A 19,303-nucleotide genomic window follows, 5' to 3' on the forward strand; every position below is an offset into this window, starting at 1 on the left:
TCTATAAAAAAAAAGTTCCAGTTTAATTACATTTCAGGTGCATGAAAACAAGGCAGTTTGTTTGCTTTAGAAAGTTAGGAATGCTGGATCTTAAAAACCTCTGAGGGGGAACCCCCCGCAACTCTAGTTTGTAACCGCCAGATATAATTGAGGCGACCCACTCATGCTGAATTATTGTTCTCCAAATGTCCGCAATGTGAAGCAGCCTTTCCCCCCCCACTCGATGGAGTGCGGGGCGTCCCCTCAAAGGGAAGGCTTGGTGCTGGGTTTAGAAGAATCTTGGACCCAGGGCCTTTTCTGGCCCTGGCCCTGCGGCTTGCCCCTGGCCCTAGCGCCCTATTGGCGGCGGAACGGTCTTGACGTTGAGACATTGGAGGAAGCAGTCCCTGAGGTTTTCAACGAGGGACATCTGGTGCTTTTCTTCACAGGAAGTAGAGAACTCTTCCCTCCAGAGATCTTTTGGATATATTTGTCCAAATGATCACCAAATAAACGTTCCCCATGAAAAGGGAAACCTGCCAATAACATTTTTACAAGGAACTTGGCTGACCAGTTCTTAAGCCACAAGAGTCTGCACACACGTACAGACAAGAGCCAAACGAGAAACCTGCTGTATTGAATCCTTTAAAACGTCAATAGCAAAACACAGCACTCAAGAAATATCTGTCTTACTTTCAGGCAGATCATCCTCCTGGTTAGGCCCATCGGGCCGTTTGACCTGATCCTTTCCGAACTGGCAGATACCAATTGCTGCAACAGCTGGCTGAATAGCTGAACTGGTCAAAGAAAAAGGAAGCCTTTAATAATGACTACAATTTCTTGTCAACGGGGCCTTTCAAGCCCTGTGCGTTATCTACTGGACAAGTTAAGTTCTTGTTTAATGAAGAGACTGCTGCATCTACTGCTGGCATGTTCCATTTTTTAACAAACTTTTCATCCATGGGATATAAAAGGGAAAACCTCTTAGGAGGAACAAAAATCCTGTCAGGATGTTCCCAATCAGCATACACCACCTGTTCCAACAGGCGGTGTAGGGGGAAAGCCTGTGCGGCCTGAAGAGGCCTCAGGAATCCCAGGGAGGATCAGGGGGGCTCAGTCACCTCTGCAAGAGGCAACTTAAAGGCAGAATGAACCATTTCGGTCAGAGTCAGGATCAAAAGCCTCTGCGACTGAGAGGCAGACACCAACTGGATATCTTCTTGTCCAGATTGCTCGAAAGCAGACTCATCTGCCAGGCCCTCCACAGAGTTCTGAGTGTTAAGCTCTTCCCATCCTCAATCCATTCTTGATCCAAACTAGGAGTCTCCGGGGAGGGGGATCTGTCATGCTTCCAGCTACCCTGCGGAATGGAGGCAATAATTTCAGCAATCCTGTGCCCTAACCCGGCTAGGGTCGAGGACAGTTCATCCTTAGTGATAACGGGTAAAGCAGCAGCATGGACTGTATGCACAATACCAGATAGGCGCAGCGGCTCAGATTGCCCGGAAGCCTCTGATCCTTCAGGGGATACAACACTAGGGATATGACTAGGTTCATCAGGAACTACTGATGACATTGGTGTGCCCTTTACTGTAATGTTAGTTCCGCTCCTATTTTTTGAAGACATTTACTAGCCACAAACAGGGTACTTGGGTGTTAGTATCAAAACACCTCAGAAAGGAGACCCTTTAATAGGGCTTGCCAAGCCCCTATGTAACAATCTTGCTAAGCACCTTTAGCCTGCCAAGCAACACTTGGTGACCAGGATGAACCGCTGCAAGTGTGTGTTCAGAGCCTGTTCTGTGTCCCACAGCTGCCTTCTTGAAGCACCGCATGCTTGGCCTATACAGTTTAAATAAGCTGGGTGTGCGGCGAACGTCCTGTGCATGCGCAATCACGTGCATGGTCCCGGAGAACAGGCGTGGCTGTATTTGCGTATGACGCAAATCCTCGTTCACTCAGATAAAAGGCTACTGCGCATGTGCAGCGAAGCCGCGTGCGCCATGGCCGCCAAACAAACTGCTAACTGAGAATAGCGGCACTCTTGCGAACGCACGTGAGCCCTAGTGAACCAAGACGAAATGGCGCCATCATACAGGTAAAAAAACAGCCAGACACAAGCAAAAAGAGTACACTTTGTAAACACCCACAGCTAGCCCTAAACTCCCCCATATGGTCACCCCCATATGGTCACCGCACACAGGTGTCCAGCCTCTAGCTAGCTTGACTGATTGTTACAATCACTGGGCCACCCCACAATAATAAGTAAAGGGATTTCACTTAACCGTCCAAGTGCAGGGCAGCTTTGAAACTAAGAGCCCAATCTTCACCCATCACGGCCTGGTTCCTGCCACTTGAGGACCTTCAAGGACTAGGTACCCTTTTCATGTTTAGGGTCCACTCCCTTGGACCTGTACAGCACCCTGCAGGAATGCCTTAGCGCTGTAGTGTCCAGGATTTCACTTTGCAGGGTCCAGCGCCCAGAGGCCGCATTACAGGCAAAACCTTGCAGGATCTTGAGTCTCCTTTGCAAGGCTCGGGTACCATTTATCTAAGCATATAAAGACTGTGTCAAATGGATCCGATCGGTCAATCCCTTGATTCATTTAAGAACCGTTTGTGGGACTAGAGACCTGGAGCTCAGAGAGCCTAAAACAAACTATGCCATCCACCTTGCAGACACTGGTAAAAAAACTGAAATGCTTCCTGTGTGGGAGGGGTTATATAGGGGATCACTGAAAACCTTTGGTCTACCAGTATCCATTCACCTGATGATGGAGTATAACCCAGTAGGTGATGAATAATATAGCCTGACTATGTCCCATGATGTATGAAAAAGAAAGGGCCCTTGTTCTGTGTGGAAACTGTAGCCTCTCTGCAGAGGTCCAACACCCCCCCCTGCTGTGTCAGACTTGTATAGCAATCTAATCAGCAAAGTTAATGCGGACTGGATTGGGGAACTCTAGCTCTCACTCATCAAAGGAGGGGATCGTAAAGTCTCTGCAGAGCCTACTACCTATACATAAGAGCACCGGGTCCTTATCTGCAGCATGCTGGGGATAGGCCTTCCTCCTCAGGCTGTAAATGCTTTCTAAAGAAATCATACAGCAAGACTGAACAACTTTTGTTTTTCATAAACCTGAAATGCAGCAGAGTTAAAACGAAACGTTAAGACCTCTTTCACTCTAGCAAATTGAATTGATCCGCCTGTCAGTTTTTCAAGCGGACCCGATCAGACCCTCCAGTCTCCCCTATGGAGCGGGGGCTGTCAAAACGACATGTGTCTGTTGACACCTGCCGACATTGGATCCTTAATAGGAATGGGGATTCGTTCCCCATCCTTCTGTTGGATTGGATCAGATGGCAGTTTGGTGTAAAGGAACAGGAAGTCCATGTAAATCTTACTGCCCATAGAGGAGAGCGGGCTGTGTCTGTGGCTGCACTGCATAAGCTGAGCAGACATGGACCACCAGCCATCTGCCTGCTCAGTGGACAGATTCCAAGCTGAGCAGGCAGACTCCAATGGAGCCCGCCCGTGTAGAAGGGTTGAGTTGAGAGGTATCTTGATATAGTGCGGTCTTACCCCGAAGGGGCCCAAGTTACATCACAAAATTTAGCTTTTATCTACTTTAAAAAGCAATAATTTTACAGCTGGTTTAAAAGGTACATGTTAATCTATTGGAACATCTCACGATTATAAATGGGGAATTTTTAGGTATCAAATTAAAAAGTCAAACAGCATATTTTAGGGATTGAAAACACATTACTTTATTACTGATAATTAAAGCCAAACTCCATGAAAAAAAAAAATCAAACTTCAAGAGTGCATTTTTTACCTCATTTACCTCAAAGTGATTGTAAAGTCTGTTTTTTTCTTATTTCTTTATAAATAACAAATAAGTCATACTCGCTTCCTCTGTGCAATTGTTTTGCACAGAACATCCCAATCCTCCACTTCTTGGGTGTCCCCTGCTGGTGCGCCTGGCTCCTCCCCCATGTCTAGTGCCCACCATAGCAAGCTGCCTGCTATGGGGGCACTTATGTGGGCTTGCTTCCGAGCTGCCTCTGTGTGTCCATAGATATATAGAGCGCAGCTCCGAGTCGCTCCCCCCCCCCCCCCCGATCCCACCGGTTGACTCCCACTGCAGTCTCTGAGCCTATGAGGAGGGTATAGAGAGTCACTGCTCTCTTCCACATCGTTGGATCAAGATCGGGCTTAGGGAAGTACAAGCAGGGGTGAAGAGAAATGCATTAAGGTAAAATTTCCTGGTTCAACCTTTAGAACCACTTTATTGTTACTGTCAAACTCACTGAAGGTCCCATTTTTTTCTATGAAAAATAACGATTTCCTTCTCTGGGTAAGGCCATTGTAGGCTGTTAATTATACCTTCGGGGACCAGCCTCCTCACTGCCCTTGTGTATGTCTTCTGAACCCAAGAGGTCCCCATCACTGAAAGCTTTGCTACCACCAACAGGAAGTGTCTACAGCAGGGGTCTCAAACTCCAGCTGTTGCGTAACTACAAGTCCAATCATGCCTCTGCCTGTTGTAGTCATACTTGTAACTATCAGCCTTGCAATGCCTCATGGGACTTGTAGTTTAACAGCTGGAGGGCTGCCAGTTTGAGACCCCTGGTCTACAGCAATCAGGCAGTGACATGGACACTTGGAAGAGATTTGCTGGATATAAACAGACTTTTGCAACCAAATTGGGACCACACCTAATTTTACTTTTGTTACATGTCCCCATTTCACATGGCATAACAAAAAGTATGTTTTATAATATTTTAAGACTTGAGCACTGTCTGTCTTAAAGCGATTGTAAAGATAAACGCTGCTGCTTCCATTGACACAGACAGCAGGACTCGGCCCCTGCCCCCAGCTACCTCGTCACTGGCTTTTATTGACAGCACTGGGAGCACAGTGGCTTCTGATGCCACAGTAAAGCCAGCAAGACCCGGAAAGAGAAGAGCTACAGATGTGCACAGCGCTGAATCAAATGAGTACTCGGGTAAGTAAAAAAAGGGGGGAGGGGAGAATGCAAATGTCTAAACATGTTATAACCTTAATGCAAAGGATGCATTAAGGTAAAAAATGTTTAGGCTTTAAAACCACTTTAACAAAGGATTAAAGGTGCAGAGGCTCTTCATGTTAATGAGGACAGACCTGGGACAGGTTCAATCCGACAATGTTTCCAAAACATTGCAGTCAGACAGTCACCTTGTCCTAAGCAACATCTAAGTTAACGTAAGATTTATTTTTTATTTTGCATGCTGTGTGAATGGGAATACATAAACATAGTGGAGTTTTGACTGCAAAAGTGGAAATATCCTTTAAACAGCCTGCAGTCTTAAGACTCTGAACTTTGCGTTTTTACCTTCTTAGCTCATAAAATGTACACACACAGCTAAAATTTACAAACTATTCCAATTATGACACCGCTTATTCTCATTAACACATTTCTAACCATCACATGCCACAGATGCAGGCTATATCTGGCTACCATACTACAGCCAAATAGTGTGTACACAATGAAATATGGTTCATGTACAAGCGACAGCCATAAAGATGTACAGTCTGCCAGTAAATGAGCAAGAAAATTAGTAGTCCGTCTCTATAGCTGGCACGTTTACTATAGTTCACAGATTGCCAGCTCCATGGAGGTGCCAAATGTGGCCTGGCTGCAATTAGCCTGAGCAAGAGGAGGTCTCAATTTAAAGATCAGGGGGAAATATTTAAAATTGTTATAGTTCTCATTTAACCGCAGTTTAAACATCAGAAAAGTAACTACTAGATTGCATTACTGAACATACACCATTCACACTAGGGCTGAAACAACGAATCAACATAATTATAATCAATTATAAAAATAGTTGTCAACTATTTTCATTATTGATTAGTTGGTCTTCATACAGAATGCATTATTTGTTTACATATCAGGAAATACAGTGCAGCACACATACAGCTCAGTACACCGTGCATACATGTCAGTGAGTGCATGAGAACTTGAAGTATTAATGAACAGCTGCGGTGGCAGACAGGACTTGTAGTTTATTCATTCAAAGAACTATATGGGAAAAAAAATGAACACAGGGCCACTCTTTCAGCAGGGCGCCATTCACAGAAAGCCTTCCAATTTTCTCAATTTCAGGCGTTCGGATTTTATGAAGTAGAGAGGCAGGGAGGTAGCATCCTGATCTCTACCTCATTTGATCGCTTTGGATTAAAGTGGGAGTAAACTCCCATGTATGATTTTTACTTATAGGTAAGCCTATAAGGCAGCTAACTTATAGGTACTGTAAATATCTCACAAAAGTGCACTGTTTAGGAGATATTTACTTTAGATGCAGTCAGTGATGTCACCGGCACATGCACTCTAAAGGAACCCAACTGTCGTAAACACGCATTGCGTGGGAGTAACGTCATCGCCGACTTGCCCAATCAGATAGCCAAAGCCCATGAACCCAGAAAGAAGACCGGGTGAAGACAAGGGAGCCTTCAGCGGCGACAGCGAGCTGCTGGAGGGCTTCATTTCAGTCATTAGGACTTAAACTGCTCGGGGCCCGATTTTCGTCCTTTTTTTTTTTTTTTTTGATGCGGTTTACTACGACCTTAATTGAGAAAAAGACATTCTGTGAATGGCGTCGTACTGTGCAAGCAACCCCTTCTGAGCTGCGTTTATTTCCATTGGTCCAAGCTGGACTTATTAAAACTATGAAACAAAATCCAAACCTGGAGGAGTTCAGCTTTAAGATGTTCAATATTTGTGATGGACAGCAGACTAAAGAAAACATGTCTAGACTACATACCTTGAGATACAACCTTCGCAACTTACTGGTTCTGAGGAAAGAACGCATTAATATTCACTTTTAGATGACCCAGATGTACGACACAAGAGGTCAAGCAGAGCATTAATGCAGTAAAAGAAAATACACAGAACCAGGGGAGATGACCTTCCTGTAACAGATCACTTGTTAATGAGCACGTACAGTTCTGCCACATAGAATATCCCTTCAACTTCCGAACAGCTGTTGCTCCTTATATAAACCGGGGGAAAAAAAAAAGAACTGGCAGCAACCTGTTGTACTTAACACTAAACTATTTCAAGACATCCGAAGAGCATGCTTCACTAATAAACCAAATTAATCTGTCACAGCTGGGTACTCTGCGATTTCAGGTATTCCATTAGCAGGCAACACTCGTGACCCTGCAGCCAACTCTTTGTAAACTATGTGCTACAAATATTAGAAGTATGCTAGCTCGTTAGAATTAGAGCTTTCACTTATTCAACAAGCGAAAGAGGGGAAGGGCGGAGGGGGCATACCATAAGGTCCATTCACACTTCGCGATCTAAAATTGTGGTGACTCCGCCCATAATTCCAAATTGCGTGCGACTGGGGCCTTACGGTGTTCTCACTACTCTCTCCTAGAATTAGAGCTTTCACTTACTCAACAAGGGAAAGAGGGGAGTAGGAATACCAAAAGGCCCCATTCACACTTGGAATCGTGGGAGGAATCACCACTATTCTGCCTGTGAAAAATAAGGGTAGCCTCTATTTCAAATCAAAAATAATGAGTATAGAATGTAAACAGAGTTGTACCATCATCCAGAAACTTTAGAGATAAAGGGATCGGGAGCCTGGTCCCCAACCAGGTCTCCCCAAAAGAGTAGATCAATTGGACTATCTCGGTACAGTACAATAGGAGTGAAATCAAGTATATAGGCAGATGTATAAAAGAATACAAAAGTTTATTAATAGAAAATTAGTAACACATAACAAAAAATCAGTTACAAGTAAAAAGCATTGGTAACAATCCATGTGTATCGCCAAGATAATAATCCCCAAACGGGGAAGATCACAGTGGGATAGTTGATAACGGATAGCATCTCAACTAGTTTTGTGGACTAATGCCACTTCATCAGGAGGGTATCTGTAATTTGATTGACAAGTGATCAATGACAATATAATTGACCAAAGATAACAGTATTTAATATAGTATGTCAATTAAACAATATATTTATATGTACAGGGGCAAAAGCGTGACTGCTTACCCACATCCCGGCAGGCACAGGGATGTGCGTATTACTATTCTGCCTGCGATTCCAAATCACTTGGCATTCGCTGCCAAACACGCAACGCGTGATTGAGTGCCATTCATTCTGTATGGTACCCCAAGCACAGTGCAATTTTGCCATAATCGTCACGTGCCAGAACCGCACTGCAATCGCGTCAAAACACGCCTTTAAAAATTGCGTGAAGCTTGTCACCCAAAAAAAGAGCAGGAGCTTCTTTTGGGCCACAAATTCACATAGGGAAGCCCATTGAATTGAAAGTACCATATAACACCACTGCCCCCAAGGCACCTTGTTATGCATTACCATGGATCAGGTTTAATTTCATAAACATGAGATCATGACTCAAATTAGAAATCAAATGCATGATTATTTTATAAAAGGAAAACGAAGGTATATGTTCAGCCAAAATTTTTTTCATAATTTTTTTTGAGTAGGGAAGGATGCTATTGGAGCTTCAAATGCAGAGAATTATCCAACTGCAATCTATATGACCTTATCTTACTTAAAGCGGAACCAGACCCTACTTTACTTATCCTTTACAACCACAAAAACTACCATCTTAGCCTCTATTTGATCTGCAGTTGCCATTAGTTATGATACCAGCCATTTGATGACTTGACAGTTTGGTTGGGAGCAGAAGCAACTGAGACAATTATCATTCAGGAGAATTGCTTTTTATGCATTAAAAAAATGAAAAGTGATCTCTAAACAGCCCCTGTGCCGAGCGGCCAACCTCCTGTGTTCAGAACGCATGAGGACAGCCATTTGACACGGGATCCAGTAGAGATCACTGTACTAGTGGTGTCTACTACACTGATTACCAGCTTCTAAAGGCTTCCACGGGTATGGTATATGCAAAGTCACAATGGTCCAGATTGGGCCAAATGTATCAATGTGAAAAATATCCATACCTGGAATTCTTCTTTAAAGCGATTCTAAAGGCTGTGTGCATTCTGTGGGGAGGCGACCCCGTGTCACGCTGTGGATTAGCAATATACGCCTGATTGTGGCAAAAGCAGGCATGCTAATTACACACCTGTGGGCTGGGTTCATATGCATCCCAGGAACAGAGCCCAGGGCTCAGACTTGGAGACAGCTCCGCCCGGCAGACAGGAAGTCTGGCCTAGGAGGTCAGGAGGGCCCCAGGATAAAGAGACAGGAAGTCTTGGAGTCTAAGACTGCAGGTGGCAGCCTATGTGTGCACGTCTGTAGCAGGCAGATGTGTCCCGCGACCGAACAGCACGAAGCTGACAGTGAGTAAGCCAGGAGGCTGAAGTGTGTGTTTATACAGTGATGGTGGAATCCCTTGCGAGGGACGCTTACTGTTAGTTTGAAATTTTTTGTATTCTTTTAATTAAGTGGGCTGCCATGCCCTAAAAATGCAGCCTGGAGTGGCACGTTTCTGGAAACGTCATGCACCGCTTGAGTTGAATCACCCCGGTATATTACAATTCATAGAGGGGGAGAGTGCAGCCTGGCCACGCTCCCCACAGGATTTGACTGATGGCATCAGGAGCCTATGGTTCCTACTGCTGCCTGTGCCTCCTGTGAGACCATGAAGTCAGTGGAGCAGTGCTGCAGATGGGGACAGCGCTGGATTGTGAGAGGAGGCAGGTGTGTGTCATGGGGCAGGTGGGGAGAGAAAAGATATTGGACCATTTTATTCCTTAATGCAGGGAATGCGTTAAGGTAAAAAATGTTTTGAACCACTTCCTGCCCTTCTAGACCTTTTTGTGCCCTCTTATGCAAGCATCAACAGACATCTACAGCCGTGGCCAACAGTTTTGAGACTGACACAAATAGTAATTTTCACAATGTCTGCTGCCTCAGTTTTTAATGATGGCAATTTGCATAAACTCCAGAAATGTTATGAAGAGTGATAAAATGAATTGCAACTATTGCAAAGTCCCCCTTTTCCATGAAAAGTAAAGTATTCCCATAAAAAACATTGGCACTGCATTTAAGAAGAAGGCTTTAGGGTGCCCAAAAAAGTCCTGTAAGAGCCAGCACTATCTCCTACAATTGATTCAGCTGCAGGAATCGGGGCACCACCAGTGCAAAACTTTCTCAGGAATGGCAGCAGGCAGGTGTGAGTGAATCTGCACGCACAGAGAGGTTATGACTTTTGGAGGATGGCCTGGTGTCAAGAAAGGCAGCAAAGAAGCCACTTCTCTCCAGGAAAAGCATCAGGCTTTTGCAAAAAGTACAGGGATTGGACTGCTGAGGACTGGGGTAAAGTAATTTTCTCTGATGAATCTCCTTTTCAATTGTTTGGGGAATCCGGAAAAAGCCTTGCCTGGAGAAGAAAAGTTGAGTGCTACCATCAGTCCTGTATCATGCCAACAGTAAAGCATCCTGAGACCATTCATGTGTGGGGCTGCTTCCCAGCCAAGGCAGTAGGCTCACTCACAATTTTGTCTAAGAATACAGCCATGAATAAAGAATGGTGCAAAAACATCTTCCGAGAGCAACTTCTCTAACCATCCAAGAACAGTTTGGTGACGAACAATGCCTTTTCCAGTAGGATTAAGCACCTTGCCATAAGGCAAAAGTGATAACTAAGTGGCTTGGGGAACAAAACATTGAAATTTTGGGCCCATGGCCTGCAAAATCTCCAAACCTTAACCCCATAAAGAACTTGTGGTCAACCCGTATGAGGCGGGTGAACAAAAAAACCCACACAAACGCCAAAGCATTGCTTATGCAAGAATGGGCGGTCATCAGTGAGGATGTGGCCCAGAAGTTGATTGACAGCATGCCGGGGCGAATTTCAGAGGTCTTGAAAAAGAAGGTGAAACACTGCAAATATTTGCATAAACGTAATGTAATTGTCATTAAAAGCCTTTGACACTTATGAAGTGCTTGTAATTATACTTCAGAATACCATAGTAGCATCTGACAAAAAGATCTTAAAACACTGAAGCAGCAGATTTTGTGAAAATTTATATTCGTGTATAATTCTCAAAACTTTTGTCAAGGGCTGCACACAACATGACAATAGGGGATCCTGTTAACTTCAGATTATGCATTATTTCTCTTATTGACTTCGACCTGTAATAGATCAGTAAATCACTGTACAGTATACCTCTGAACACTATCGCTTTTGCATATTTTTACACCAGAGAGCTTTTCTATCAAGTACTAAAGTGCTAAAACGTTCACATTATTCCCAATGCTCCCATGGGAGGTAGAATGTTATGACAAAACTGCAGTTCCAAGTATATGCGTAATAGATGTTTGAGAAGGCAAGTAGTAAAACATCAAACCTTATTTAGAAATTAGGGCACCTGTCATAACTTAATTACGAGCTCTGTTGCGCGGCCCGCACTCATCTTGTCAATCTGCACTTTGATTGAGATATACTAATACAGTCATTCTACCCACACAAATCACACATTAGGTGTTTTCAGGGCCTGAGGCAAATCTTCATTATTAGCGATGGCAGTCATGTACACGTATTCACTCTCAAGCATTTGGCAAGCTATTTGCTTTTATTATTATTTTAACAAGTCTCTTTTCAAGAAATTTATTCAGATAATGAGGTCAATGTAATTCTATTCCAACTGAGCCGGAACGTGCACATCTATAGGAAACTAACATCAGCTCTCAAATCTAGTTCCCTGTAGCAATTTCCTTCATAATGTTATATCCTTTATTGCTGCAAATTATATATAATTTTTTTTTTAATTATATAAATAAAGCACACACACACTGTATATCTCCATACACACAAACATATGTACACATGCATCATAAGCAGCCATGTGAAAAACTTTGTACACCTTATGTAAAATTACTGACTTAACATAGGCATAGGTATTTTTATTCAAGCATTTTACCTTTCTCTGTAGGCATCTAAATAATGAGAGAAAGGTAACATGCTTGAATAAAAATACAAAGGAAAATTACTTTTTTATTCATTAAAAAAAAAAAAAAAAAAAAAATCAACACACGCAATAACGTACTGTGAAATAAGAACGGTCTGGTATTGTCCCTTTAGCAGAAACTACCCTTTGCATGTATTTTATTTAATAGCCCACTAGTCTGTGGCTCAGTGATATCTTTTTGACCACCACTCCATGCAAGATTCATTACATGGACTGCTCAAATTCAAATTCCCCCCAACATTTCAATGGGATTCATATCAGGGCTTTGACCAATTCAGTCCATGACCCTTCATTTGTTCTTTTTTTTTTCTATTTCTTGCTGTGCTGGTTTGTTTTGGATCAGTATTATGTGGAAAGATCCACTGCCGGTTCAACATTTGGCCAGATGGAGTCATATTCTCATTAAGCTCACTTTAATATGATGCAGAATTTATAATTGACTAGATGACTGCAAGCCGCCCAGGCCCCGAAAAAGCAAAAGCATTTGATTGGCCAGTCTGTCCTGGACAAATTAGTAGTTAACTGAAATCTACTTGTAGATTGTTTTGCTTACTTTGGAGTGACTGATTTCAGATCATTTGGTGACCTTTTTTAAGTTTGTTTCCAGACTCCTAGGTATCCACCAACCTTAAAGTGCTTTTTTGATCTGATCTTGGCATATGGACACTACAAACGTCAATAGCAAAGGAAAAGATCTGTGTTTCTCAACCACGGTTCCATGGAACCCTAGGGTTCCTCCAGGGATATCTTAACCACTTGCCGACTGCCTCACGCAGATATACTGTGGCAGAATGGCACAGCTGCACAAAAGCCTGTACGGGTACGTCGTCCCCTTTACGAGCCACCAGAGGGCAGGCACCTGCTGCATGGCGGGGGATCCAATGCACGTGGACAATGGGTGCGATCACGTGCACGAGAGCCAGCATGGGGATTGGTGTGTGTAAACACACACCAATCCCTATTCTGTCAGGGGAGAGGAGACCTATCGTTGTTCCTACAAAGTAGGAACAATGATAGGTCTCCTCCTCCAGTCAGTCCTATCCCCATACAGTTAGAACACATCTAGGGAACACACATTTAACCCCTTGATCACCCCTAGTGTTAACCCCTTCCCTACCAGTGAAATATACACAGTAATCAGTACATTTTTATAGCACTGATCGCTGTATAAATGTAAATGATCCCAAAAATGTGTCAAAAGTGTCCGATCTGTCTGCAGCAATACCGCTAAAAAATTGCATATCGCCGCCATTACTAGTAAAAAAATAAAAATAAAATGCCATAAATCTTTCCCACAATTTTATAATATATATATATATATATATATATATATATATATATATATATATATATATATATATATATATATATATATATAATTTTTGCGCAAACCAATCAATATACGCTTATTGTGATTTTTTTTTACCAAAAAAATGTAGAAGAATATAGATTGGCCTAAACTGATGAAGAAATTTGTTTTTCAAAAACATTTTTGGGGATATTTATTATAGCAAAAAGTAAAAAAATAATGTTTTTTTTTTCTAATTTGTCGGTCTGTTTTTGTTTATAGCGCAAAAAATAAAAACTGCTGAGGTGATCAAATACCACCAAAAGAAATTTTGTTTGGGTACAGCATTGTATGACCGCACATTTGTCAGTTAAAGCGCCTTAGTGCCAAATTGTAAAAAGTGCTCTGGTCAGGAAGGGGGTAAAATCTTCTGAGGCTGAAGTGGTTAAGCAATGAAGACCAATTTCTACCTCTCTTACAATTTCCCATTAACACCATCCATCTTTTTAGATACCTGTAGGGAGGTAATTCTTCCCAATGACCGCAAGTGTAAGGAGCATTCTTCCACTGACCATCACACTAATGTGTCATGCATTGTAGATCCAGTAATTTTTAGCAGGGGTTCCAGTTGAAAAATTTGCATTAACCATTATAAGAATGAACACAACATGACAATTTTAGGTGTCACTGCAGATACTGTTTGTATGAAGATCTAATGTTGGCCTATTTGAAAAACAAAAACAAAAAAACATTTCTATGTGCTTCTTTTTTTGCATGTCAATGAATATATGAATTTGGCCTCTCAGTGTTCAAATCAGAGATGAAAGCCTACCTAAAAGTCTGTATGTACCGATGTATAAAGAGACTGGATGTTGGAATCAGGTGAGTGCTACCCCATCCAAAAGCTGAACTGCCAATAGCTTTTGTTACGGACGCACAAAGACTAAAGTGATAGCCAAAACAGAGGTGGAAATATGAAAAATGTCATGTAAACTTGAAAGATGTAAGTATACATGTGGTTGATTTTATAAGATGATATTTTTATTATAAAAAATAAATAAAATAGAAAAAAATATATACTTAATTGCTTCAAAGTGGAGCTAAGCAGTCCCAATTGTTTTCTTAGTCCCAACTGTTCTCTAAAGAAAAATAGCTAAAATAACCTATCTAATCCTTACCCAAGAAGCAGTAATGGCCTTGGGTATTTCTCCATTCCATACACAGAGCTTGTATAGGAATCCTTTAAAGTGGAATTACAGATTTACTTACACCTTAAAATAGTTTGTACAGGCCAAGCTGACCCAAGCTAATTTTTCCATGCCAGAACAGTCTGGCTACTGGGGCTGCTGTAATAGACCAGTGGTCTCCAAACTGCGGCCCTTTGCTTGCCTTTATCTGGCCCTCAGGGCATTATTTCTTCCACTGACAACAATGATGGGGCACAATTCCTCCCACAGACCCCAATTATAGGGCACTAATCCTTCCACTGACACCAATGATGGGGCATGGTTTCTTCTAGGGCTGCAACTAATGATTATTTTCACAATTGATTAGTTGGTATTTGGCCGATTATTGTTTCGATTAATCGGTTAATAACCTTAAAAAAAAAGTGTGGTGTGTAATTTAGTTAACATGTAAAGAAAACATTTAAAAAAAAAAAAAAAAGGCAATTTATTCTTAAATATCTATATGCAGTGGTAAATATAAATAACCAGCTACATTGTTAGGGAGCAAAATCTCTAATCCACTCTGAGAATAACAGACAGAAGAGATATACAGTATATACTATTAGAGGTTGAATCTGGTAAATATCAGACTAAGGCTCGGTTCACACTGGGGCGACTTGTCAGGCGACCTAGTCGCCTGACAAGTCGCCTCCCGTTCTGTGCTATGGAACCGTTCTAATCGGAGCGACGCAAGTCGCTCCGACTTAGAAAAAGGTTCCTGTATTACTTTGGGGGCGACTTGGGGCGACTTGCATAGACTTCTATGCAGAAGTCGTCTCGCAAGTCGCCCCGGCAGTCGTTTGCAGGTCGCCTCGCTGAGTGATGTGTGAACCGAGCTTTAGAGAGATCAATTTTTTTATTTAAAGAAAAAAAAAAAAAAGTTAGACTGTTTTGCAGATTTTCGGACAGAACTGTAATATATTATATGCTGACCATACAAAAACAAATGTCTTCCTTCAAAAAAAAAAAAATTCATTTTAAGAACGTTCGTTTGATCTTTTAATTGTTAGTGGGGTCAAATCGACACTCGTTTTCAATCACAGTGACGGGAAAATTTAGAAATAATAGAAAACTTCTTAGTCAAAGGAATTTTCAGACAGTGTATGTAGTTTTCGTTCAGAAATTACATTCATTTTAAAACAGAATGTTAACAGCAAGTGACATTTTCAAACAAAATTCTTTCATAACATAATCGGGTAAAAAAAAACTAAAATTAGGCCTTTATAGTACAAAAAGAATAATCACTACTGTAAGGGGTTCCTTTTTTTTTTTTTACTGTGGAACAGTGAAAGTAATATTTACAGTAGCGATTATTTGCTCTTTTTGTACTATAAAAGGGCTAATTTTTAGTTTTTTTTAACCCCATTATGTTACTGCCTGATTATTCAATTATAAAAATAGTAATCTATTAATTTCATAATCGATTAGTTGTCTTGGCCCTAGTTTCTTCCGCTGACACCAATAATGGGGCAGTATTTTACCCCCACCCAATAACAAAGCTGGGTCATTGTTTACTCCCACTGATGCCAGGACATTGTTTTCTACTCCCACCAGCCAGTCTGGCCCCCTTAAAGCCTGAAGGACAGTAAACTGGCCCTTTGTTAGAATAGTATCCAAACTTTCTAAATAAACTGTAGAAGAGTTAGCTTCTTTTCACAGCAGTATGGACTCTTTCACACTGGGGCTTTGGCGGTAAAGCTTTACCTTCGTTTTTGCTGAGGTTTTCGGGCGCTAGCGGGGCGATTTAACCCCCCCGCTAGCAGCCAAAAAAGGGTTAAAACTGCCCGCAAAACGCTGCTGCATCGGCGCAATGCCAGAGGTGCTGCCCATTGATTTCAATAGGAAGGGGCGCTTTAGGAGCGGTGTATACACCGCTCCTACAGCACTGCAAAGATGCGGCTTGCAGGACTTTTTTGGCGTCCTGTCAGCGCAACGGTTCAATGTGAAAGCACTCGGGCTTTTAAACTGGAGTGAGAGGAGAGGCTCTTTACAGGCGCTATTTTTAGCGCTAAAGTGCTTGTAAAGCGCCTCAGTGTGAAAGCTGCCTATGAGTTCCCCCTCTGCTGTTGGGTACAGATCAAGTGGGTCTTAGCAAATCCCCATCATTCCAGTAGACTTCTATTTTTATCAATAGAAACTAAAAAGGTTTCCCCTGATTGGCCAAGGTGGGGATTGTGACTACATCCTTCTGCCTCCCCACCTCAGCCTTAAATTCATTGATAAAAATACAAGGCTTCTCCCAAAAGGTGAGGCTACCCTGAGACTGACTTGATCTATACCCGACAGTAGCGAGGAAGGTTACATCCTACTAAAACACAACGTCGCTGACGCTAATACTACTATACAGTCTATTACACAACCCGAGCAGTCAGACTGTTCTGGCAAAAAAAAAGTACTGGGTAAAATGGGTAATGCTAACAATACCTGCATACAATTAAAAAAAAAAAATATGTGGCGTTTTGATTAGTCCAAAGACTTTGGTAACACACACACCATCTCTCCATAATGAAGACCTGCGCTGTAAACATGGACATCAAACCGGCTGTAAAATCGACTTGATATTCAGCTACAGCAAACATTTTACTATAAAATATATAGCCTCATTATAAACAGTTCATACACCAAAGCCTACTCTTCAAGATAAGGCACTAATTACTAAGACCAAAAGGATTTCTTCCCTAGTATGTATTAATGCATTTTTCCCTTCAGCTTCTGACATTGCTTCTATTTGAACTTGGCTAATAAAAAAAAGCCTTAAGGTTTGCTGCACTGGATTACCTAAAATCACTCTGTTCAATCTGGTTCTTTGTACTCTGCATCTCATAATAGCTAGTCGAAAGGACAATAAAGATTGCCTTTGAGTGATACATGCATTAAAATATCTCCTGGCTGACAGAGTTCTGTAGAATAGCTGGCCTTAGACCACATATATTCAGAGACAAGAGCACTGAGTGCTCAGCAGTATAGTTTTACAGGTCAATGAGTTTTCTATTGAGCCATTGCAGAGAACCACTTCTAAAGTAGCTTCACAAACATGCCTGTCCAAGCCAATATGTCTGCCACCTACTAAAGGGCAATAAATAAAGGCTACTGTTATGGTGTTAGCTATTTATTTCTATCAGGCTTCTATTACTTCCATTCCTGTCCTGTTCCTGTTCACCACCACCACAGGATTTAAGTTTAATACAAAAGAACTGGGCACCGAGGCAGCAAAACATGAGCGCTTTATATTACAACGTTTATTTCTGATGTTCAACAGAACGTTTGCTTTCTATAAGATAATTATGCTGGTCTGCATTGCCATTGTTTGCCTTTCATCCACTAATTAGTAGGAATTAACCCTAATCTAATTTGGCTTTTGTTCTGTTGCTTGGCAGCCCCGTTATATGGTGGCCTGGCAAGAAGACGACATGACTGCCCGCCCAGTACAGTCTTGTTCCTGCAATTTTGTGGGGGTAATGCTCATAGAACAACTTCTGCATCAACAAAAACTTTACAATAGTTTCTAACGGCAGAGCTTGTAAGATGTCTACATATGTCCTACTAAACTTCTTTTATCATTGGATGCAAATTAGTTAACCTTTTAACTTGATAGCCTAAATAAATTCTACCCACCCTGCTTAAAAGTATGTAAAGGCATGTATGTAGAACCCCTATTAGGTTTTACTGTTGTCTGTGTCCCTGCTAAGTAGAGTCACCCTATCAATTTGTCATAATGCGCATTATAATTGAGACAAAGATTAGAAATTTGAAATGCTAGAGTTGTGAACATAACAGGTTACTATAGATATTCCCATTGGAGACACCTGTTCTGGTGACAACTGTCCAATAGAGAAAAAGTTTTCTTCTCACTTTCTGTTGCATCTCTTGGACAGAAAGTAAAGTCTCCCCCAACGGGTCACGTTTATATAATCACACACATAGGTTGGACTTGATGGACTTGTGTCTTTTTTTTCAACCTCGCCTACTATGTAACTTTCGATGCATCATTTAGTTCTTTAAAAAGGAACCTGTGAGTGTTAGCAAACCCTATTAACCTTCCAGATCAAGAGAGATGATCCTACAAGAAACTAGCTTTAATATCTGCCAAATGGGAAAGTGTCCAGGTTGCAAACCAAGTGGATCTATAATTTAAAAGCATATTCCCCACAGTGTTTGAATGTTGACTGGGATATCAATGCTTTTATCAATGATAGTTGACACCCTTCATCATGGACCTCTTTGCCTTTATGCCCGTTTTGAGTTTTTACTTTCATTTTTAATTGATTTCTCTTATTTTTATTTTTGTATTAATTTTAATACCTGTGTATTGGGTATTTTTAAATTAATTATGCTTATCTGTTTGACTTTGGACTCAATTTTAAATGATAACACATATGGTGCCCTAGAAAAATTAAAGAATAATTACAGATTGTGTAACATGTTACACTCATATTTAGGGTGTAACACGTTACAAATGCACGCCTGCGTCATTCATCTACAGTGCTCCGTGAATGGAAAAGCTTGATCGCTCTAGGTAGTTCATTTAGCTTCCTGTCAGCGTGCAATTGCCTGCCCATATAAGAGATACGGACAGACAGTCTGTAGGACCATGGCATTACACCCACAATCTGCTGTTCATGGGTGCAATGCTTTACAGGTCCCCAACAAAATAAATAAATGCATATATTTTTACCTGCAAAAAAAAAAAGTGCATTTATTTTTTGTAAAAGTGAGCTTATCCTTGAATTATGCAAACTTAAAAAAGATGTCTGTCCCTCATATAGAAATTAAAAGCAGTCCTAATAATTTCCAATCATTAGATGATGTATATTATATTCCAACAAGGCATATTTATGTGTCCGAGAA

The 19,303-nt window shown here is 41.5% G+C and overlaps 1 protein-coding gene across 1 annotated transcript in view; it reads right to left on the reverse strand.

Moving 5' to 3' along the window:
* Window positions 1-19,303, reverse strand: part of HS2ST1 (heparan sulfate 2-O-sulfotransferase 1) — a 265,797-nt gene that overhangs the window by 143,356 nt on the left and 103,138 nt on the right. The window lies entirely within an intron of this gene.

The sequence above is a fragment of the Aquarana catesbeiana genome, linkage group LG07 (genome assembly GCF_042186555.1).
Source record: "Aquarana catesbeiana isolate 2022-GZ linkage group LG07, ASM4218655v1, whole genome shotgun sequence".
NCBI lineage: Eukaryota > Metazoa > Chordata > Amphibia > Anura > Ranidae > Aquarana > Aquarana catesbeiana.